Genomic DNA, 25148 nt, shown 5'->3' on the forward strand with positions numbered 1-25148 from the left:
CAAGAACAGTTAGATGGAAGAGATGCATAGGGCAAGGTATGGAGAGGGGACGCAGAGCAGACATGCCCTCTCCAAGCGCATCACCCACTCAGCACTCCACGTGTTCACCAACCTGGAAGCTCTCCAGTTTCCTTCAGTCAGGGTTTTTTATGGAGTTTATTAAGTAGGCATGATTGATTAAATGCTTGACCACTGAGGACTAACTCAACCTCCAACCCCTCTCCCCTCCCTAGAGGTTGGGAGGGTGGAGCTGAAAGTTCTAACCCTCTAATCACATGGGTGGTTCCTGGCAAGAAGCCCCCCATCCTTAGGGCTTTTCCAAAAGTCATCTCATTAACATAAACTCAGGCGTGGTTGAAAGACGCTCGTTATGAATAATGAAAATGCTCTTTTCATCCTTATCCCTCTTATCTTTGGAAAATACAAGGATTTTAGGAGCTCTGTGCCAGGAACAGAGACAAAGACCAAATATATATTTCCTATTATAAATCGCAGTATCACACAGGTAAACCACCAAGACCTGCAGAAGTGAGAGCTGAGGGTGAGAAGAATTTAGAATGGATAACAGAGGAGTAAAGACAATGAGTTGCAAGACTGAGAACAACTGCAAAAATGAGAGCTGTTGGTCATCCTACTAACCATCCTTTTCTGGGTATCATCTCGGGAAAAGAGACCAAATGGGAATCGTGGAGTCTGAATATGCATGAGAAGTAAATCTGTAGGGTGCAAGCAGTGGAATATGGAAGCCTTGTAGGTTTATTGTTCAGATCTTCCTTCAAGCAAACTGCACCAGGTCTGCACTAGCTACAGTGCCTAAGGAGCTCTTGCAGCATTGGGATAGAGGACACATTCTCCCTGGGGAGCTTCAGCCAAAGACTGAGCACAGTGGGAGCTCTAGGGTCTTGCCATATCTACCTAGTGCAGGAGGGTTCTAACAGTCATCATGCTATGAAGCTCTCCGTGGAATTGGCCAGGACTGCTCTCTGAGGCTGTTCTGCATTCCTCCTTTTTTCCCTCTCTTCTTTCATAAGTGTCAGATCTTCACAGGTATGAAGACTTCCCTTGCCTATTCCTATACCTTCTCCCATTTATTGATATCTTTATTACCTTTATCTTTTACCTCCAATAAATCTCTCATACTTCTAATTCCATCTTGGCATCTGCTTCCCAGATAAGCAAAGCTGATTCATATGGCCTTGATTTATGACAGATACCAGTGCAGTATAGTAAGAAAACATTTGTCCAATGGAACATTGGACAAATGAAATATGGGAAAAACATGAGTCTGACCCCTACTCTACTCCAAACACTGAAATAAATTCTAGATGGATTTTAAACCTAAATGTTGAGAGTAATAAATGGATTTTTTCAAACAAGACCTCAAAACACAACAATAAATGAAAAGTTCAATAAATTGGATTTCATTAAAAATAAGAACATCTAAACATGAAAAGACACGACTCAGAGAGTGAAAAGGCAAGGCCCTAAATGAAAGAAGATATTTTCAATTTATATATCCTATTAGAGAGCTCATGTCCAGAATGTATAACAAACTCCTTTAAACCAGTAACAAAAAGATCCCCCAAGTTTTAGAGAAGGAGTGTATTTGTTTCCTATGGCTACTATAACAAATTACCACAAACTTAGTGACTTAAAACAACAACAATTCCCTCACATTTCTAGAGGCCAAAGTACAACATCATGATCACTGGGCTGAGATCAAAGTGTTGGCAGGGCTGCCCTCCCTCCAGAGGCTGCAGAAGAGAATCCATTCCTTTCCTCTTCTAACTTCTAGTGACAGCCGGCACTCCTTGGTTTGTGGCCACATCACTCCAGTCTCTGCCCCTATGGTCACATTGCTTTCTCCTGTCTACCTTCTCTTCTGTCTGTGTCAAATCTTCCACTGCTTATCTTATAAGAACACATGTGATTGCACTTATACCTCACCCAGATAATCCAGAATTATTTTCCCATCACAAGATTCATAATCACATTTGCAGTACCCCCTTTTCCAAATAAGGTAACATTTACAGTTTCAGGGATATATTTGGGGACCATAATCCAACCTTCTTCAGGGCACAAAAGGTTAGAGCAAGCACTTGACAATAAGGACATCCAAATGTCTATCAGATTCTCTTATGTCACTTCCAATTCCAAAATTCTGTCATCCTATGAAAATCAGTATTCTTAAAGTTAAATATTATAAAAACAATTTGGCAAGGAAAAGAAATTAAAAAGATAGAAATAAAATCTTAGACACTGAGAATGAGAAAGATAATATGGAATCAAGGGTGTAAGAAAACTGAGGTACGAATAATATAAAAAGTTTTATACTTTGAGCTAAAGACTACAAGTTTCCCAGGATGGTGACTGTGAATAAATTTATTTCCCTGTGGAAAAATCTCAAAATCATCCCCTCAGTGTGACTGAATCTTAAGTAGATGAGGCAGCAGATTTAAATCCCTGTGTTTTACGGTGAGAGAGTAAACATTCTAATGTTTACTAATCCCGATTAGTCCCCTTACGAGGAATGCTTAGTTTAATATGATCACAAAAGCAAAGAACCACTAACTTAGGGAAGAAACTTGAACAGTTAAAACCTATATGAGAGATTGCAGAGGCATCTTCCCTTACACAATGGAAAACTGGCATCTGTGTTTTCTAACCACTGCCCCCGGTTGCATAAGGGACTGTGAGGGCTAAGGAGACAGTGAACAGGACTCTCCCTCAGAGCCTAGTGAACTGGAAGAGCAAACTTGCAGGAGCTTACCTGAGTAGACTCAGGTATCCTAACCATATTGTCACAGCCCCAAAACGCCTCACTTCCTTCAGAGAGTAGTTCAAGTATTAGATGATTAGAGAGTATTAGATCCAATCATTGAGAAAGTACTCCTGTTAAGATGATTATTAAATAAAGTCTTACTCACTTAGGTTGCTTTAATCTCCCCTCTTATGGGGTGAATAGGAACTGAAGATGATTTAGCCTGTAAATCCGTTTAATCTATTTTGTAACATAAAGTTAATGTAATATGGAAATGTCCATATTACAGCAGGCAATTTGATGCAAAGCTTCCAGCTGAGCACTGGGCCAGTCACCAGAGTAGGAGCCACACCCTCAAGAGGCTTAATTATACTTGAGATAAAACACACACTGATCTACAGAATAAGGTCTATGGTCCGGAGCCAAAAGGCACTGATTTTGGAGTTGGGGGACCCGGGCTCTAGTTCCAGAACCAGCACTGAGGAGCCGTCACCTCCCCAGCCCCTGTGCCATTTCTGAATGTGTAAGTGAGAGAATGTGATGGGACAGTTTCTAAGATCTCAAAGATCTAAGATTAAGTGATTCTCTTCTATGAAGATAAATCAAAGGATGTAGATTAATCAAGAGAGACAGAATAGCAATACTAATAGCTAACCTCTACTGAGTTCTTACTATGTGCCAGACATTGAGCTAAAAGTTTTACAAGGTTTGAACCATTTCAGCCTTAAACAACTATTTGGAGCATTACTATCATATTCCTTTTAGAAATGGAAAAAAGTTGAAAAAAAAACTTTCCAAGATCACACAACTAAAGTGGTGGCTCACACTGTTGGAAGAACTGGCTGTTAAAGTGGGATCTGACAGGACAAAGACTGTTTCTGGTGAGTCTGAGGGATATACACCCCCTAAGTCAGTTGCAAAGCAATTCCTTTCACCCCATCTCCAGTGCCAAGAGCCTGCCTCAAGCTGTCACCAGCTCCCACCCAGACTCCAGCACAGGCCCCAACCTTCCACAGCCAGCTTCTCTTGGTACACCCACCCCCATCCAGAGTTTCCAAAACCCTTGTCTGATGTTGCCTTTTCCTCAATAAATATTTGCTGAATTAATCCATGAAACTTGTAGTTTATTTATGTTAGAAAATTTAAAAAGCTGATTGTTGGTGAAAAGAAGAAAGAAGGCAGTGGTTGTACCAAAGGCAGGTCAAAGGGTTTAGATTCATGTAGTAAAACAAAGGGGAGCCTCTGTAGATTCTCCACCCAGAAGCGGCACAATGAACGTGTTCTACCAGTGGGCATAGAACACACTGACGAAGGAAGAACAGAAAAAAGCCTGGCCAAGGTGCTGTGGTGGCCACCAGGGTGGCGCCTGTGTAGCCTGAGGCAGGTGGGGACCAGGAAACACTCCCCAAGAAACTCTTGCAAGGAAAGGGGAAAAGAGAAAGGTTAAAGATGGTTGCATGGGCCTTACAAAGCATCAAAAATGGAAGCAAAAAGGAAATAAAGTCTTTGGGGGTTAGTCTTTTAGTACCTTAAACATCTGGAATTTCAAAGGAGCTGTAGTCCTGACAACATAACCCCAATGTTTTTGAGCTTTTCTACAATTTTGATGTTTCTAACAACCCAAATCTGTACCTAGAAATCCTTTTTAACAACAAAAAGAAACCTTAAAGAAAAATTTTATATCAAACTGATAGCTGACTGATGATGGACATCTTTAAATAATCCATTTCTCTGTTTTATTTTTCCACTAATGTCAGGTCACACCCAACATTTTATTTTCACAGCACACATATTCTTGGGGTAAACATTTTGTTGGAATCAAGTCAAAGACCCAAATCTCAGCCTTCACCTATATTTTAACACCCAAAATATTAGCATAATACCAATGTGAACATTAACTTCATCTTAATTTTAGAATAATTTCAACATATAAAACACATTCCCTTAAGCCCTAACCTTTTCATTCCAAGAAGAAAGTGATAACATTTTCTTTCTCATTGCTCTGTATTCTAAGTCAGGACAGAGTTCAGAATCACAAACATTACTTGAATCTCATACTGGACCAGGCAATCAATACAATTTCCAATATGTGTATTTTGGTTCAGTTGAGTTTCATTTCAATTCTTTTTCTCCTGTGTCTAGTTCCACAATATGATTAATGACCAAACTTGTCTTGGTCTCCCCACAATTACCTTGAGAATGTGCAATACTGGATTTTTCACTTACTATAAATGCAAAACAGAGATGCGATTTTCAATGTGATTTTCAATGCCCTTAAAATACACAGATATTTATCATTGACTGTTTTTTAATAAATTTCTTGGATTTTGCATACAGAAATGTTCTATGTGATAACCATTAACTTTTAAAAATAAAGCACTGTCAGTGATAAGTATCATATTAACCACATTGTAAGTTAAACTCTTCTTTACCTAGAGACAGAACAATGGTAGAAACTGGTCCTCACACTATATACATCCTCTGAACTCTACCTCAGAAGAACCACTTCTAACACCAAGAATTATTTTCTTAGGAGGGAAAAATATTAATTAATTTCAATAATAAAGTAATTTATAAAGTGATTGTTGTAAATTAATTGACATCATGCTATTCTGATACTGACCTGAGAAACCACTGGGTTTTTCCCCCCTGAATCCTCTTGCCAATCCACTGGAATTCAGTTCTCTGAATCTTCATACATAGGTGCCTGTAGAACATTACTACCATTCCATAGTGAGCAGCATTCAAAAGCCAGTCTTGGGCTTCCCTGGTGGGGCAGTGGTTGAGAGTCCGCCTGCCGATGCAGGGGACACGGGCTCGTGCCCCGGTCTGGGAAGATCCCACATCCTGCAGAGCGGCTGGGCCCGTGAGCCATGGCCGCTGAGCCTGTGCTCCACAATGGGAGAGGCCCCAACAGTGAGAGGCCCGCGAACCAAAAAACAAAAACAAACAAACAAAAACACCCAAAAACCCAGTCTTACTATCCCAAACCACAGGCTTCCACAACAGCTCCAATCCCAGCTCAGGTACAGCTTGGCTCAGCTGGCCCTACTCTGCCTTCACCTCTGGATTCCAAATACACACAATCTTTTATTAATTCCTTCTACCTGCCAGGACCTTTCTCACCTCCAAGCCTGCACACATATTGTTCCTGTTGGAATACTTATTCCCTTTTCTGGCTTGGCAAACCCTACTTGTCCTCCACGCCCCGGCTAAAAGGTCACTTCTTCAGCAAGGTCTTAGCTGCCTATATGTTCTTATAGCTTCCAATCTTAGCATAACAAGGATCATACTCTCATTAAAGTCAGCTTTCTCCTTTAGACCGTAAACTCCATGAGCACTGATTGACACTGAATGCTCGATAAGACTTGATTTGCAGGGCTATTACAAAGATTAAATGAGGTAAGGTATAGAGTGCTTAGCTACACAGACTGCTATTTTTATTATAGCAGTTTACATGCTTGATGCCAAAGTGTTAATATGATAGCAAAAAAAGCCATTGGAGCCGTTGGAGCCAAAAAAAGGCATTAGAGCCCCAAAAGCCATTGGAGCCAAAAGAAACCACCTCAGAATACCCCAGATATGAGTGATAGATATGCGTGGTCATATCGCTAGAAAATCATCAAAGTCAAGCTCAATTGCCATGGCATCCCATTGACCTAACTTTGGCAGACTCAGTGGCCCTTTAAGGACACTTTATAAAGCCTAACTTACAGTACATTTCCAACTTTCAGTTAGAAAATAGTAAGAAATATGATGAAAATAGGTTAAAGGACTACAAGATAATTATGAAATAAGTCTGTGTTTTTCATAGGACAAAATAAATGAGTAAATACAACAATGTTAGATGGGAAAGGAGATTTTCATAATGAGAAGACAAAGATTGCTTTCAACAACAAAGTGGAACCAGGCATTAACAAATATAACTGTATGGATGAATCTCAAAAACACTATGCATGGACTTCCCTGGTGGTTAAGAATCCGCCTGATAATGCAGCGAACATGGGTTCGAGCCCTGGTCCAGGAAGATCCCACATGCCATGGAGCAACTAAGCCAGTGAGCCACAACTACTGAGCCTGCATGCCACAACTCCTGAAGCCCACGTACCTAGAGCCCGTGCTCCACAACAAAAGAAGCCACTGCACACCACAACCAGAGAAAGCCCATGCACAGCAACGAAGACCCAATGCAGCCAAAATAAATAATTAATTTTAAAAAATCATTATGCAGAGTGCAAGAAGATAGACACAGAGTACATGATACTCCATTTGTGTGAATTTCTAGATGAGACATAATCTACGGTGGTGACAGAAAGCTGACTAGTAGTTAATGGGGCAAGGAGAGGTAGGATAGAATGTAAACAATATAAGGGAAGATTTGGGGATGATGCAAATATTCTATATCTTCACTGGAGAGGAACTTACATGGGGTATACTTTTGTCAAAACTTATTGAACTGTACACTTAACGAGGTACATTTTATCATCTATAAATTATACAACAAAAAGTTGAAAATTATATTCACAAAAGAGACTCTCTATGGTGCTAAAAGAATTAGAAAGATACTATCAAATTTTTAAAGAGATACAGAGATAATACTAACTTGTATCTTTTAAATGTTTATATTAATTACTGTGGAAAGTTTCATGTGTCTGCATGTATGTTTGTATGTTTCAGTTTGCTGTTATTCCTGAATTGTATCTTATTAGTAACTATGAATAAATTATCTCAACTAAAGCGACCTGACTCAGATCTCACTCACAGCCACAATTCTGTACTACCTCAGCTTTGTGGTCTGAATGCCTAGACATCCCATATGATCACTCACTCAGTAACGTAACAGGTCAGTGGTAATTGCTCTCATTGAGCCCAGGTCCTAACTTGTACATGTAGAACACAGAAATGCACAGTAATTAGAATCCTGTAGGCAGAGGCAACTTTCCATGTTTTCTTTCCCTTTTGGCACATTTTAAAAGATGGAAGATATAGTAATACCTCTGAAAAGCTGGGAAATATTTCAAAGCTTGTCAAGCCAAAGCCTGCAGCAAACACTTCTTTGACCTCACACAACAGCAGATGTTCCAGCACGTCTGCTCCAATGTGCTCAACAAGGGTGATGTGGATCACGGGGCCCCATACGCTGGGAAGCATGCTGGATTCCAAATGACATTGTCTTCCTTGTCTCCTACAACCTCAAGTACAGATGCAACCATCGATTAAAAAATAGTAACAGCATCCTAGTTCCAATGAGAAAAGCATTACAGGAGGGAAACTGTCCTTAGCTCAATATGATAATAATCAGATGTGAGGTTTTTTTATTTACATAAGTAGAGTTTCCATTGAAATTCATTACTGAGAGAGATTAGAAAAGATATGTTACACAGAAGTCTGGCTTTGCTGAAACTAAGGTATGCCAAGAGGGATGTTACCCGTCAAGTGCTCCATTCTAAGCCTGCTCCAGATGTTCCTTGTGCAAACTGGGGGACCAAAAGAAAAAAAAAATCTCAGTAGGAAGTAGATGGGTTACTTTGCTGTTGTAGTATCTGCTTAGCTGTTTTGTTCTAACTATATTTCAAATTAACTGACCAAGGGTTTTACTTGTTCTACTCTCATCAGGTAGATGAATTTGTGTATGGTATTTGCCATCATTTCATTATATAGTCACATTTAATATATTTAATAAATCTAGGTTCCTTAATCCACATTTTTATATGTATGGGATGGATATAAGTGTATACATGTGCATATATGTACATGATTCAAAAGGCAGTTTTCCTTTGAGACAAAAATTTCAGTTTTTACTTTTGGTGGTTGTTTTAGTTTGCTTGGTTGTCATAACAAAATACCATAGACTGAGTGTTTTAAGCAACAGAAATTTTTCTCACAATTCTGGAGGCTGGAAATTCAAGATCAAGGTCCCAGCATGGTCTGGTTCTGGTGAGGGATCTCTTCATGGCTTACATACAGCCACCTTCTCACTGTGGCCCACATGGCCTTTCCCTGGTGCACTGGGACAGTGAGAACTCTTTCTTCTTCTTCTTCTTCTGAAGCCACCAGTCCTATTGGATTAGGACCTCACCGTTATGACCCCATTTTACTTGAATTGCCTCCCTGCCCTATCTCCAAATACAATCACATTGGAAAATAAGGGTTTCAACATATCAGTTTTGAGGAGGACATAATACAGTCCATGGCAGTGGATTTTGAGCAGAATGTCTGTTTGTGTATCCAGCAAATATTTATTAAGCACAGGCTGAATGGCAGGTTCTGGAGACACAAAAGTTAAGGAAGACAAGATTCAAGTCCTCAACCTATGCACAGTCTTCATGTAACAGTCAATTGATTATAATGACAAAGAAGAATAATTTCTAAATTTAGAGTGTAAAATGAAGAAATTTTGGCTTTTGTTTCATTAGGCCTTTAATAAATGAGAATTAAATTGAAATAGAAGTGACTAAGGAGAAACCTTTTTTTTCAAGTTTTCATCTAGAGAAACAAGGCCATATTTTGGGGGAACTTGGTATTCATATTACAATTCAAACTGTGGGAGTGGACACCTGGACTTGATGTGCTGCATCCCTTCCTCCACCCTTCTCCTCCCCACTGGTGACAGTGATCCAGAATGCCAAGTTGTCAGTGGGATACGGAGGAAAATGTTCTAATTTGACACCCAAGAGGTCTTGATTCTGGTCACCAGATGAGGCACAAACCCTTCAGAGTGCTCTTAACTGTATCTGGTTTGCTTAGGAAATCTAGAGCTATTTGAATCTCACTAACCTCTTCCTGTTTTTCCCTAACACTAGGAAACTTGATCTGCAGAGAAAGAAGAGTGCATTTGAAGCTTAGTTGAAATGCAGTGACAGGAAAAGCATTCAACATAACAGAAAAAGCCTCTAAAAAATTCTAAGTTTTCTCAAATTGTAAGATGTATTTCATTGTTTTCATGCGATCTATAGTCATCATGATTTGAATCAAAACAGGTATTTTTTCAAGGTCTTAGGTTCTTAAAATTTTTTTATTGTTAAATAATCTGATCAAGGTAATTCCATCAGAAAGCAATTATACTCCAATAAAGATGTTAAAAAAAAGTATAACAATTAAAAAGAAAAAAGAAAATTTTAAAAAAGAAAAATTATTAAACTGGTACCAAAACAAATACTGAAATAAAAAAAAAAAAAAAGATAATTCCATCAGGAATTCTACATCTGCTGGCATATACTTGAGCCGGTCACTCAGCCTCTCCGAATTAAAGCACTTTGATGGTTAAAAAATAGGCCTGACACCTTCAGGGGCATGAGACATGGCTTTAAAACTGCAAACCAAAATATCTTTGAGCTTACATACATTTTTTTCCTCTTAATCCTTCAAACAGCTCTGAGATATAATACTTATTATATCCATTTTTACATATGAGGAAACTGAGGCCAAGAAAGGCTAAATGACTTTCCTGTAGCCACAAATTTGCTAAGAGGAGGGGCAAAGTCACTATGAAACACAGGCCGGTTCAATTCCAAAGCCCTTCCTTACTCTTCCCATTTTCTCCCCCTGCCTCTCTCCTCTTCTTTCTAATAAGAACAATCAGACCAACATAAAGCATTTTCATTTTTCAAAGGAGTCTCACATACCTGGTTTCATTTGATAATCACAGTGTCTCTGGATGATAGGAAAGGGCAGTGATAGTTTCTCTGTAACACAGGTGTGGAAACAGCACCTCAGAAACATTCCCAAGGTCACAACCATTTGAAATGTCAAATTAGGTGTTGAGTTCAGTTTTCCAATCTCCACTTCAATGTGCTTTTCATTACATCTCATTTTCAAACATTAAATTGACCCTAAATTTATAACACCTACGTGTTTCTTTTACTCTCGTCTGCGTGTTCTTGAACTCCGAGTGTTCCTCTGGGGGTGTTTTCCTTTCCAGTGAGGGCACAGACATTCTTGTGTATAAGGGTACAAATGTCTTCGCCAAGCACGTCTAAATATGAAACATATCAAAGCCAGCCAGAGGCAAAGTCGTTATTAGTAGTGAAGTCAGAAAGAAATTTGGGTCAAATTTATTTTTATGCACTTTAATATCTTAAACATTTGATTGATTCCTAGTGTTTTCCACAGGGCTTTCACTTTGATTCTGGTTCTCCACATTCTCTGCATTCACTATTCCTGGGAGCAAATCTTTGAGCACATCTGGATCTTTTCCTTCTGGATGTTTTGGAAGAGGCAACCACAAAATAAAATGTATACACTTGTTTATGCAGTTGGCACTGCTTTTCCCAAGATAGAGAGGGCTGCAGCTGTTTGTCATCTATTTCTAAAAACTCTTCTCCCTTGTTGTCATCACCAGTGCAAAGATTCAGTAGCTCCATACTATCCCAGGGTCATCGCCTATCTTTGCAAAATATAGTAAATGAGTGGGAGGTTCACTTAGGATGCTTGTCTTAAGAAGTAAATATACAACCACCCAACCACTCCTGAGTCATGTCCTAGCCAGTTCTTTTTAGATGCTTTTAGGGAGACACTTTCCTTAAAGCAAGCACTTTCATTACTCATCCCCACTGTCAGTGAGATACATAAAATATGAGTTTTGATTGAGGGCTTGTGAACTGTCAGTGCTTCCTCTTTACATATATTACCTTCACAGTCCTCATAAAAACTTCATCCTCAGACGGCATGGTAAGTATTTCTACTTTTTTTGAATTTTTAAATTTTATTATACAGCAGGTTATTATTAGTTATCTATTTTATACATATTAGTGTATATATGTCAATCCCAATCTCCCAGTTCATCATGGTAAGTATTTTTTAATCTTCATTTTTCAGATGTGGAAACTGAGGCTCAGAGGCACTAAGTAATATGCTCAAGACTGTACATTTTGTATGTGGTAGGACCACAATTTGAAACTAGGTCTGTGATTCTAAAGGCATTGTTCTAACTACTCTGCTATATAGATACTGTGCAGCTCTGTACTGTACTGTACTCTACCATACTATTTTAGACTATTCCTCTCTACACTGTTCCATACTATACCAGACCACTCTATACAGTACTATATTACACTGTGCTATAGTATATCACACTATGTTATACTATGGTGTAATATACCACACTAAGATAATATACAATAATATACTATACCAAAATATATTAACCATAATAACAATATGGATACTACACTTCATTATTCTATGCTATGTTATTTAGTATAATTTAACAATTAACTTTAAATCAGCATCTTTATAACTGGAACATGCACACAAGGTCATCATGGAAGAGATGCTTAACATTCTGGAATGGTTTACTGATCACATGATGCTTACAATGAAGTGGCAAAGCTGGGGCATTGGAGAATCTATTGCCTAGGAGATGTTTAATGCTTCCCTTCAGGAAACACCACAGCTCTTGACTAATGGGAGGTCCACTTTCACTTTGGGCTACAAACTGAAAGATTTGAGGGGAAATTCTTTCCCCAAAGAGAGATTTTTTATTTTAATTTTTTTTTTTTTTTTTTTTGCGGTATGCTGGCCTCTCACTGCTGTGGCCTCTCCCATTGCGGAGCACAGGCTCCGGACGCGCAGGTCCAGCGACCATGGCTCACGGGCCCAGCCACTCCATGGCATGTGGGATCTTCCCAGACCGGGGCACGAACCCGTGTCCCCCTGCATCGGCAGGCGGACTCTCAACCACTGTGCCATCAGGGAAGCCCCCCAAAAAGAGATTTTTAAACACCCATAATTTTCATAGTTTTGGAAGAACATATGGAATATGTAAAAGTATACTGCATAAATAACTCTTTATATAATAAGGAAATTATTCTAAAATAAAAAATAATTTACCCAGAGTTATGCAACTTCTGAAAATCAAGCTTTTTCCTTTGTTTTTTCTTTCAGCTTATGTTCAAATAAATATTTTTTTTATTGGAGTATAATTGCTTTACAGTGTTGTGTTAGTTTCTGCTGTATAATGAAATGAATCAGCTATATGTATACCTATATCCCCTCCTTCTTGGACCTCCCTCCCACCAACCCCACCATCCCACCCATCTAGGTCATCACAGAGCACTGAGCTGAGCTTCCTTTGCTTTATAGCATGTTCCTGCTAGCTATCTATTTTACGCATGGTAGTGTATATATGTCAATCCTAATATCCCAATTCATCCCACCATCCCTTTCGCCCCCTGTGTCCACATGTCCATTCTCTACATCCTGCCCTGCAAATAGGTGGATCTGTACCATTTTTCTAGATTCCACATATATGTGTTAATATACGATATTTGTTTTTCTTTTTCTGGCTTACTTCACTCTGTGTGACAGACTCTAGGTCCATCCACCACCCTACAAATGACCCAATTTCATTCCTTTTAATGGCTGAGTAATATTCCATTGTATATATATACCACATTTTCTTGATCCATTCATCTGTGATTGGACATTTAAGTTGTTTCCATGTCCTGGCTATTGTAAATAGTGGTGCAATGAACACTGGGGTACATGTGTCCTTTTGAATTACAGTTTCCTCAGGGTATGTGCCCAGTAGTGGGATTGCTGGGTCATATGGTAGTTCTATTTTTAGTTTTTTAAGGAACCTCCAACTGTTCTCTACAGTGGCTGTATCAATTTACACTCCCACCAACAGTGCAAAAGGGTTCCCTTTTCTTTACACCCTCTCCAACATTTATTGTTTGCAGATTTGTTGATGATGGCCATTCTGACTGGTGTGAGGTGATACCTCATTGTAGTTTTGATTTGTTTTTCTCTAATAATTAGTGATGCTGAGCATCTTTTCATATGTCTCTTGGCCATCTGTATGTCTTCTTTGGTGAAATGTCTATTTAGGTCTTCCACTCATTTTTTAATTGGGTTGTCTGTTTTTTTGATACTGAGCTTCATGAACTGTTTATATATTTTGGAGAATAATCCTTTGTCCTTTGCTTCATTTGCAAATATTTTCTCCCATTCTGAGGGTTGTCTTTTCATTTTGTTTATGGTTTCCTTTGCTGTGCAAAAACCTTTAAGTTTAATTATGTCCCATTAGTTTATTTTTGTTTTTATTTTCATTACTCTAGGAGGTGGGTCAAAAAAGATCTTGCTGTGGTTTATGTCAAAGAGTGTTTTTCCTATGTTTTCCTCGAAGAGTTTTATAGTGTCCAGTCTTATATCTAGGTCTTTAATCCATTTTGAGTTTATTTTTGTGTATGATGTTAGGTAGTGTTCTAATTTCACTTTTTACATGTATCTGTCCAGTTTTCCCAGCACTACTTATTGAAGAGGCTGTCTTTTCTCTATTGTATGTTCTTGCTTTCTTTGTCATCAATTAGGTGACCATATGTGTGTGGGTTTTGCTCTGGGCTTTCTATCCTGTTCCATCGATCAATATTTCTGTTTTTGTGCCAGTACCATACTGTCTTGATTACTGTAGCTTTGTAGTATACTTTGAAGTTGGAGAGTCTGATTCCTCCAGCTCTGTTTTTCTTTCTCAAGATTGCTTTGGCTATTTGGGGTCTTTTGTCTTTCCATTGTAAAATTTGGAAATTTTTGGTTCTAATTCTCTGAAGAATGCCATTGATAATTTGATAGGGATTGCATTGGATCTGTAGATTGCTTTGGGTAGTATAGTTATTTTCCAATATTGATCCTTCCAAATCCAACAGCATGGTATATTTCTCCATCTGTTTATGTCATCTTTGATTTCTTTCATCAGTATTGTATAGTTTTCTGAGTACAGGTTTTTGCGTCCTTAAGTAGGTTTATTCCTAGGTATTTTGTTCTTTTTGTTGCACTGGTAAATGGGATTGTTTCCTTAATTTCTCTTTCTGATTATTCATTGCTAGTGTATAGGAATGCAAGAGATTTCTGTGCATTAATCCTGTATCCTGCAACCTTGCCAGATTCATTGGTTAGTTCTAGTAGTTTTCTGCTGGCATCTTTAGAATTTTCTATGTATAGTATCATGTCATCCACAAACAGTGACAGTTTTACTTCTTCTTTTCCAATTTGGATTCCTCTAATTTCTTTTTCTTCTCTGATTGCCATGGCTAGGATTTCCAAAACTATGTTGAATAAGAGTGGTGAGAGTAGACATCCTTGTCTTGTTCCTAATCTTAGTGGAAATGCTTTCAGTTTTTCACCATTGAAAATGATGTTTGCTCTGGGTTTGTCATATATGAGCTTTATTATGTTGAGGTAGGTTTCCTCTATGCCCATTTTCTGGAGAGTTTTTATCATAAATTTGTGTTTAATTTTGTCAAAAGCTTTTTCTGCATCTATTAAGATGATCATATAGTTTTATTCCTCAGTTTGTTAATATGGTGTATCACACTGATTAATTTGCATATATTGAAGAATCCTTGCATTCCTGGGATAAATCCCACTTGATCATAGTGTATGATACTTTTAATGTGTTGCTGGAGTTTTTGCTAGCATTTTGTTGAGGATTTGTGTGTCTATGTTCATCAGTGATATTGGTCTGTAATTTTCTTTTTTGTGATATCTTTGTCTGGTTTTGGTATCAGGGTGCTGGTGGCCTCATAGAACAAATTTGGGGGTGTTCCACCCTCTGAAGGTTTTTGGAAGAGTTTGAGAAGGATAGGTGTTTGTTCTTCTCTAAATGTTTGATAAAATTCACCTGTGAAGGTATGTGGTCCTAGATTTTTGTTTGTTGGAAGATTTTTAATTACAGTTTCAATTTCATTACTTGTGATATGTCTGTTTATATTTTCTAATTCTTCCTGGTTCAGTCTTGGAAAATGGCACCTTTCCAAGAATTTGTCCATTTCTTCGAGGTTGTCCATTTTATTGGTATATGCTTGTTTGTAGTAGTGTCTTATAATCCTTTGTATTTCTGCAGTGTCAGTTGTGATTTCTCTATTTTCATTTCTAATTTTATTGATTTACATCCTCTCCCTTTTTTTCTTGATGAGTCTGGCTAAACGTTTATCAATTTTGTCTACCTTCTCAAAGAACCAACTTTTATTTTTATTGATCTTTGCTATTGTTTTCATTGTTTCTATTTCATTTCTTTCTGCTCTGATATTTATGTTTTCTTTCCTTCTACTGACTTTAGGTTTTCTTTGTTCTTCTTTCTCTTGTTGCTTTAAGTGTAAGCTTAGATGGTTTATTTGAGATTTTTCTTGTTTCTTGAAGTGAGCTTGAATTGCTATGAACTTTCCTCTTAGAACTGTTTTTGTTGCATTCCATAGGTTTTGGGTCATCGTGTTTTCATTGTCATTTGTTTCTAAGTATTTTTTTATTTCCTCTTTGATTTCTTCAGTGATCTCTTGGTTATTTAGTAGCACACTGTTTAGCCTCCATGTGTTTGTGTTTTTTACAGTTTTGTTCCTGTAATTGATTTCTAATATCATAGTGTTGTGGTCAGAAAAGTTGCTTGATATGCTTTCCATTTTGTTAAATTTACCACGGCTTAATTTGTGACCCAAGATGTGATCTATCCTGGAGAATGTTCCATGTGCACTTGAGAAGAAAGTGTATTTTTGTCACTTTCATATGGAATGTCCTATAAATATCAATTAAATCTGTCTGGTCTATTGTGTCATTTAAAGCTTGTGTTTCCTTATTTATTTTCTGTTTGAATGAACTGTCCATTGGTGTAGTGGGGTGTTAAAGTTCCCCACTATTATTGTTTTTATGTCAATTTCCCCTTTCATGGTTGTTAGCATTTGCCTTATGTATTGAAGTGCTCCTATGTTGGGTGCATAAATATTTATAATTGTTATATCTTCTTCTTGGATTGATCCCTTGATTATTATGTAGTGTCCTTCCTTATCTCTTATAACAGTCTTTATTTTAAAGTCTACTTTATCTGATATGAGTATTGCTGCTCTAGCTTTCTTTTGATTTCCATTTGCATGGAATATCTTTTTCCATCCCCTCACTTTCAGTCTGTATGTGTCTCTAGGTCTGAAGTGGGTCTTTTGTAGACAGGATATATATGGGTCTTGTTTTTGTATCCATTCAGCCAGTCTGTGTCTTTTGGTTGGGGCATTTAATCCATTTACATTCAAGGTTGTTGTCGACATGTATGTTCCTACTACCATTTTCTTAATTGTTTTGTGTTCTTAAGTGTTTTTTCTTCTCTTGTGTTTCCCGCTTAGAGAAGTTCCTTTAGCCTTTGCTGTAAAGCTTGTTTGGTGGTGCTGAATTCTCTTAGTTTTTGCTTCTCTATAAAGCTTTTGATTTCTCTGTTGAATCTGAATGAGATCCTTGCTGGGTGGAGTAATCTTGGTTGTAGATTTTTCTCTTTCATCACTTGAAGTATATTCTGCCACTCCCTCCTGGCATGCAGAGTTTCTACTGAAAAATCAGCTGATAATCTTATAGGGATTCCCTTGTAAGTTATTTTTTGCTTTTCCCTTGCTGTTTTTCATATTTTTTCTTTGAATTTAATTGTTAGTTTGACTAATATGTGTCTTAGTATGTTTCTCTTTGGCTTTGTCCTGTACAGGACTCTCTGTGCTTCCTGGACTTGGGTGGCTATTGCCTTTCCCATGTTAGGGAAGTTTTTGGCTATAATCTCTCCAAATATTTTCTCAGACCCTTTCTTTTTCTCTTCTTCTTCTGGGACCCCTATAATATGAATGTTGGTGCATGTAGTATTTTCCCAGAGGTCTCTGAGTTTGTCTTCAATTCTTTTCATTCTTTTATCTTTATTCTGCTCCTTGGCAGTTATTTCCACCATCTGTCTTCCTGCTCACTTATTCATTCCTCTGCTTCAGTTATTCTGTTTTTGATTCTTTCTAGTGTATTTTTCATTTCAGTTACTGTGTAGTTCATCTCTGTTTGTTCTTTAGTTCTTCTAGATCTTTTGTTAAACATTTCTTGTATTTTCTCAATTTGTGCCTCCATTCTATTTCTGAGTTTCTGGATCATCTTTACTATCATTACTCTGAATTCTTTTTCAAGTAGGTTGCCTATTTCCTCTTCATTTATTTGGTGCTGTAGGTTTTTCCCTTGCTCCTTCATCTGTGACATATTTTTTGTCATCTCATTTTTTTTTTTGATAGGTGGGATTGTGTTCCTGTCTTACTGGTAATTTGGCCTGAGTCTTCCAGAACTGGAATTTGTAGGCTGTGGGGTAGAGCCAGGTCTTGGTGTCGAGATGAGGACCTCTGGGAGACCTCACTCTGATGAATATTCCCTGGGGTCTGAGGTTCTCTGTTAGTCCAGTGTTTTGGACTTGGAGCTCCCACCACAGGAGCCAGGCCCTACCTCCAGCTTGTGAACCAAGATTATGCAAGGCACATGGGGAAGAAAAAAAAAAAGAAAGAAAAAAGAAGGGAGGGGGAAGGGTAAGCTGTGACAAAGTGAGAGAGAAGCATGGACATATATACACTACCAAACGTAAGGTAGATAGCTAGTGGGAAGCAGCCGCATAGCACAGGGAGATCAGCTCGGTGCTTTGTGACCACCTGGAGGGGTGGGATAGGGAGGGTGGGAGGGAGGGAGACACAAGAGGGAAGAGATATGGGAACATATGTATATGTATAACTGATTCACTTTGTTATAAAGCAGAAAGTAACACACCATTGTAAAGCAATTATACTCCAATAAAGATGTAAAAAAAAAATAAGTAAATAAAAAAAAAGAAAAAAAAGAGCAGAATAACAAAGAGTAAAAAATAAAATAAGATGAGAAAACTAACAGATATGTTAAAAAAAAATTAAGATATAGATGAAACTACAGCTGGAAGGTAAAACAGAACGACAATATCAAAGAAGAGGGAAAAAGAAAAAGCTGGAAAAGGCCCTGGCTGTGGGAGTGTGGCTTAAGAAGGGGCAGGGTTTATGGGGGCGGGGCATATGCTTAGGACCCACAGGGTTGGAAAACGCACTGTGGAGGGGGGGCGGAGACTTAGGCTCAGTGCACCAGAGGGGCCCAGAAGTGCCTCTGGCCTTGGAGTGTGGAGGACTGGCCCCGGAGCCCAGCAGTCTTCCTGAGGCCCAAGTGGGTGGGAGAAACACCCACTGTGCTCCCTCCTTATCCTCCAAGCCTCCAAGGGTGCCCCCAGGCGTGGGAACTCCTCCCTCTCCCAGCCACCCCTCAGGGCGTCAGTCACGTCCAGCCTCCACTTCTCCTCCCTCCACACTCCCCCAACATCCTACCTGGTCGCTAGGGGGTTCCTCCCATCTCCTTGGACATTGAGGTCCAAATGAATATTTTTAGGTGTTAAAATGAGAGGACAGATACAATTTTATATTTAGCTTTCATTTTATGAAGCTTTTCAAAGTATTTTAATAAAAGGAAGAAACGTGCTTCCAGTGGTCAATCAAACATGAAAGAGCTGGTAATGAGGCTTGCCTGGGACTTGCATATCTTCTGTACCTAGCAACCTATAAATAAAAAGAAAAGAAAATCAACTTCATCTAATAAATTATTTCCTTTGATTTAAGCCAGAGATTTAAAACCATATTTATTCTGAGAGTGGATGAAAACAGGCAAATAAAGCCCAGCAAATAATTCCTGCTCTTCTAGCCATGAAATTTTTGGCTTGTCCAAAGTTACCCGTTAGCTACCTGTGTAAGATCCACTGCCAGCCAATAACCTGCGAATATTCAGGAAATATCCTGAAGCCAGCCAGGAAGGTGTACTGAAATCAGAAGCTTCTGTCAAGTGTAACAGGTGCATCAGTGTACAAGTGTGAGTGCTGGAAGGACAGAAACAGCCTAGAGGATTATAGTCAAAGGATTGTAGTCAAATCCTTCTGCTCTTTAGACAAAATTGAGTGAATAAATGAGCCTGCACTGTATACTTAGTGGAGCTGGAATTTCATGGTTATGCGTATTGTGCTGTGTATCATTTGACCATTTGTCCATTCATCCCACAAACAGGAGCTTCTTGGGTAAATATTAATGTCAATATCCCAAAAAGTGTTCGAAAGTGAGCTAAGAACTATGTTAAAGTAGCTTGGGACAATGAAGGAGCTAGAAGGAGAGTGAAAAATGTCTCCCTGGGGAGCTCTCAGGGAAGCCAGCATTGACCCCTGGGAACTGGTGTTATGTCAAGTCAGAATCTGATGTCTTCACTAATGATCTGGAAAAGGGAGTGAATGGCTCATTAATAAAATGCACAGTTGAAGTGAAATGATAGATTGGATGCAAGAAAGTAGAGAAATCAGTGATGTTGGTAAAATGAGATGCAACTTACGGAAATGCTTGAGCATCTGTTAGACAGAAAATCAGCATCTGAAACTCATTTAATGGGAACTATCAGTTGGGAAAGCACCACTGCCAGCAGAGACCTGGAGGTGATGCTGGGAAGAAAATTAGACAGGAGATGAGAGGCTGAGCAGGCATGATTACAGTGTCTCTCTGGAAAGACCTCACGACAGCCGGCCTGTGTCCATGTGCTTCCCACAGGTCCTGACACCAAGCCACAGCCTCTGAAATCCACTCTGCTGCTGCCTGGTGGCCAGCCTGTCCTCTGCCTTCTGGTTCTGGCTGAGAAGATGGCTCCATGAGGGCTTCCACTTACTGCTCTGCACAATGAGAAGTTGACAATATTCAACATTTTGGTGCTTTGGGGCCAGAATCCAGGCCAAGGACAGAGGTGTGACTCAGACCCAGGACTGAAGGTTAGGAGTATTGCTGTGTAGACCTGGGAATTGCATCCTGATCTCTGGCCTATAGCTGATTATGAGTTTTCTGAGATAAAGTTGGAACCGACCAAAGCTCAAACTACTTTTCATTCCAGCATTTGTAGGAAGTAGATCACGAAGTCTCTGCTGTTTGCTACTGTGCATTACATCCATCAGCTGATGGGCAAACCCTAATTATTCTGAATACATTTGCATCTGGACTCACACTCGTAGCTTTGTGCTGACCTTGCTTCCGTTGGTTCCCTTATTAGTTGTCACTCTGCTGAGCTCCTGCAGAGACCACTGCTTGTTAGTTGAGAACAGCAATGTTTGCTGTGAGGTGCAAAAGTGGAAAAAAACCCACTATGTTAGCCTCATTAGTATGTATAAATTCTCTCCTCAATACATGGAGTAAGAATCATTGCATTCCTAAATTTTTCCAAATCAAGTTAAATTTGCATGCATTTTTATCGAAGATATTTAATATCTTAATTTACAAGAAGGTTGAGGGATATATTCAATCCAGAGAAATGAAGGAGGGCCTCTGGTCTTTTTTTTTTTTTTTTTCTCAGTGAAAGAGGTACATTTATTTGAACTGATAAGTCTATGCAAATACACTCAGTCACAATAGGGAGCTTCTTAGGCCTGATAATAACTTAAATTCTGAAAAGTATGCAGGACCATTAGAGACCTTCACCCTCATGGTAAACTATGTCCCTTGATATTGGAAGGGGACTTTAGTTCTCCCCTAGCTCCCTGCTCAGGATTAAATGAGAGACTTCAGCTTTAGTGTAAAGCTGTCAGCTGTCCTAATCCAGAATAACATACACAATTTGGACTCTAGGAATGAGGGACACAAGGGAGGGTGATCTAGAAAGTGGGTAGGGACAAAAGTGGGTAGGATTTCCGCTTCTGCAGAAAATGTCCAAGGATGGCAGACTCTAGTTAAGATCAATGGGGGAAGATGTCTTAGTGTGTAAGTAGAGAAATATGACAAGACAAAGATGACCTTAGCCATCGCGAATGAAGGAGTCAAGGGAAGGGATGTCTGTGTGCAGTAGACAACTGAATTAGAAAGAGCAGAAATGGAAACCAGCAATGATTCTGATCTAGGGCTTGGCTAGCTTAAATGTTCTGTCATTGGACACAAACTTTTCATGAACAGATCCAATCATTAATGCAACAAACTCAAATGAATTCTAGGTTGAGAGTGGTTCTCTTCTCAAACATGGGGCTGAACCAGTTACTGGGAGAGGAGGGGTGGAGGGGTGGAATCTGAGCATCTCAATAAGTCATCTAGTAGCTCTGGACACTTTGGACATTCCTGGGGGATATATAACAGCTCACTATAAAAACACAACACATACTGAAACCTGTTTGTTCCCCAAGACCAACACCACAGTGAGTTTTTACCATCTTAGGTTACAGAGATATTATTTAGCCCAGGTTACAAATGGATTTCACAAAAGAGAATTTGATTACATAGATATTTATAAAATGAATGTGGTTAAGAAAAAAGTACAGGGGCTGGAAGTCAAAAAAGCTACTACATTCCAGTCCTCTCTGCTGCTGCTCAGCTGTGTGAAACTAAGGAAATTCTCTAACATCTCTGGGCCTGTTTGTTCATCTATAAAGTGTGATGATGAACCCCTGTTACTCCCTCAGTGTTCTCAAGCAGATCCCAAGATGGTAGCTCACTGTGGAAACTTAAAAACAAACGTAAGATGTGGCACTGAAACAAAATGGACAGCTGCTTGAACTCTAATATAATCATCCATCCCCACAAAGGGACTTGTTGGCCACTGGTCAGTAAGTATTGTCAAGTGACATTTACTTGTAACTTTTGAGAAGAGTAATTTTCAGATGCTAGTCTTGGAATAAGCTCAAGAGGAGTCTCAGATCATTTCCAGTTTGAATGAACAATTCTTATTTTGGGTTTGGCTGGAGTGGGGGGCTAGATGAAACTGAGCTGCATATCCTTCTGAAGTCACAAGGAAAAGCCAGCCTTTATTCTAGCAGTGTTTGGTCTGGAACAGCTGCTCCATAGGTGTCAGCCCTATGCCCCATATCATACTTTAAATAATACCACTAATACTTTATCCAAAATACACTTGAGTTGTATATGCTTATTATAGGAGAGAAAAGAACTAATATTCACCAAGTGCCCTCTATGAGATAAGCACTTGCTAGTGTTTTACATACATTCTGTCATTTAATCCTCAAGGCAATTTCAAAGGTAGATATCACTGTCCCCATTTTATAGACGACAAGCCTGAGACTCAGAGTGCTTATGACTTGCCCAAGTTCACACCACTAGGGCATGACAGAGATCTGAAATAAAAATTCAGGTCTTCTGACTTCAGTCCATGCTTTTTTCTCCTATAATATCATGCTGCATAGAAGAAAAAGAAATGAAGGTGAATGAATAGCCAGCAAAGTCAGGGAAAAGGTATGCTACTAGTAAAGAGTTCACCCATTCTATATCATTCTGCAACGTCCAACTTTCAAGGAATCAGATTATGATAGAAATCTTCAGTATTAAATCATCACTAAACATAAGCAATCCGTCCTTGATGATCAAGAAGGTGCTTTCAGATCTTTCTCTGCCTTAAAGTTCTCATGAACAAAATTGATTATCAGTGCACTACAAATGTGTGGAAAAGAAAATGTCAGGTAACACCTGCAAGATGCTGTGCACTGTGTGGCTTTTTTCCACTTTTATTACTCCAGGTCAAGGAAACAACTAGAATCTATCAATATGGTCCTGCCTCTTGGGACATATATTCTAAACATACATCCATTCTTATGCCCAATGAGAAAGAAATCATTGCAAAAGAATCTCACCTTTCACCAAATTCTACCCTTAAAATCCTAAACCAGTCATATCACTGTGCACAATATTTTTGGCAGTCACAGACTCTATCGCGAAGCCGATCAATAAACAATTGTAGAATTTAAGTGGTATTTAAATGCCCCTTGTTGGGTGGGCCAGACTGCATGAGGCAGTGTGGCTGTGTGGAGGGCCAGAAGTCTGGACACATGGTGAACAGCTTGTTCCTGCCAGAGAGTTACCAAAGCCAAGGTGCTTGACTTGCATGTTCTTCGGTCATCCCAGTACCTATATCCCTAGCAAACTTAAAGCAATGAAATATCTGCAAGCAACCATGTCCAAAGAAAGAGCTCAATCGTTGCATCTCCAAGAAGTGGCCAATTCAGAAAGGCATTTCTTGGCAAGCTAGAGCAGACTGGGGTGAAAGTTGTACCGAAGGCTTGAGAAGAGCCTGATGTGTTTCACAAGATTGGGCTCCACCACATAGGCCCGCTCCCCCTTGGCCCTCAACAGTGAAAACAGTGCCATGTTCTTGCTGAAGCCCTTGTGGCAGTACACCTGGGACAGGTAGGTGAGGGTCCAGCGGGCCACCCGGGCAGGGAAAGGTATTGCCGGGGTGCAAACCTGCGAAGCAGGGACCACACTGTACAGGGAAGGAAGCAGCTGCCGCAGCTCCAGGGAATAGTGCCGGCCCACAAGCTCTACCTGACCCATGCTGTACAGGAAGAAGAAGAGCATGACGGGTTAGCTAAACCCCAGCTGGCTGGCAAACTGCATATATATCCAGGTTAGTAAGGGCCCCAGCAACATGCCGACACCAACCCGCTTCAGGATCCGCATGGGCTCCGGCTGATGTAGTGCTGGAGCCTCGCAGGGTGATAGAGCTTTAGATAAAGTGCATATCTGAGGTGCGGCTCAGAGGCCGAAGAAGGTGCTCCAAGACTGGGAAGATCTGCTCTTCTGAAACGGGGTCATCTTCCACCATCAGGATGTAGTCTGGGTTGTAGGTCTGCAGGGAGGATTCCAAACAACAGATGTAGTCCTGCTTCTCTTTCTCAAACGAATTGGTCATCCTCCGTGCCCTCGTAGCTATTGACCACAGAGACGTACTTGGACAGCAGCTTGGCATCTAAATGGCTCATGCTCCACTCCACGTTGCACAGGAAAAGTTGGTGCCCCTCGCGCTAGGGGCCTCATTGTTGAAGGAGCTGATGAAACTGGGGCATGACCTGCAGGACATAGTGGAAGCCAGGTTGCCTGTCCACTGTGATGATGGTGATGACCAGCCAGGGGCAAGGAGTGGCCTGCCAGACGATGGGCACCGCGCCGTTGACAGAGGGCAGCGGAGGGCAGCTTCACCCTCTCTCAAGCTTTGCTGCAGGAACTCTTGGTTCGTTCGGTTCAGATGCCAGTGGTGCAGGTAGAAGTAAAAGTTCAGAAGCCAGTGACAGGCCAGGGCGGCCAGCAGACCAAAGGTCGCCACCGTTAAGATGAAGAGCTGGACAGCAGTGCTGCCCCAGGAGAGCTTCCTCAGCCTCCGGAGTAGCATGGCAGCTGGAGAGGTTGAAATACTCATGAGGTCAACTTCTGGTCAGGTCTGGTCCCAAGAACAAACCATCCTGGACCACAGGCCAGAATCAGTGCAAGTCAAACCTGGACTCGCACGCTTCCAGCTCGTGCCTTTCTGTCGGCCTCACGGTGCCACAGAAGCAGGCGAGGGGTAGGGAGGTGCCCTCACTGTGACCTTCAGTCATCCCTGCACGGATGCTGGCCCTGGCTGCGCGGGGGACACCCTTCTGGGGTTCTGGCAGTCCTCCGGCAGGAAGCGGCCAACGCTACGAGTAAGGCCGCAGCGAAGCCTCTGGTCTTGAGCCCATTATGATTGCCACCCAGAGGATCACCTGATATTCACGGTCCTGCTATTCTGTGAACATGCGGTTTGGCCACTGGCCCTACTGAGACTTTCAAGGTGG

The 25148-nt window shown here is 40.1% G+C and overlaps 1 pseudogene; it reads right to left on the reverse strand.

The window, feature by feature from the left end:
- Positions 1–23580: 23580 nt before the first annotated feature.
- On the reverse strand, positions 23581–24751 carry LOC114885064 (annotated as a pseudogene).
- Between the last annotated feature and the right edge of the window lie 397 nt (positions 24752–25148).

The sequence above is a fragment of the Monodon monoceros genome, unplaced genomic scaffold, assembly GCF_005190385.1.
Source record: "Monodon monoceros isolate NGI ecotype Baffin Bay Population unplaced genomic scaffold, NGI_Narwhal_1 Super_Scaffold_6, whole genome shotgun sequence".
Classification (NCBI taxonomy): domain Eukaryota; kingdom Metazoa; phylum Chordata; class Mammalia; order Artiodactyla; family Monodontidae; genus Monodon; species Monodon monoceros.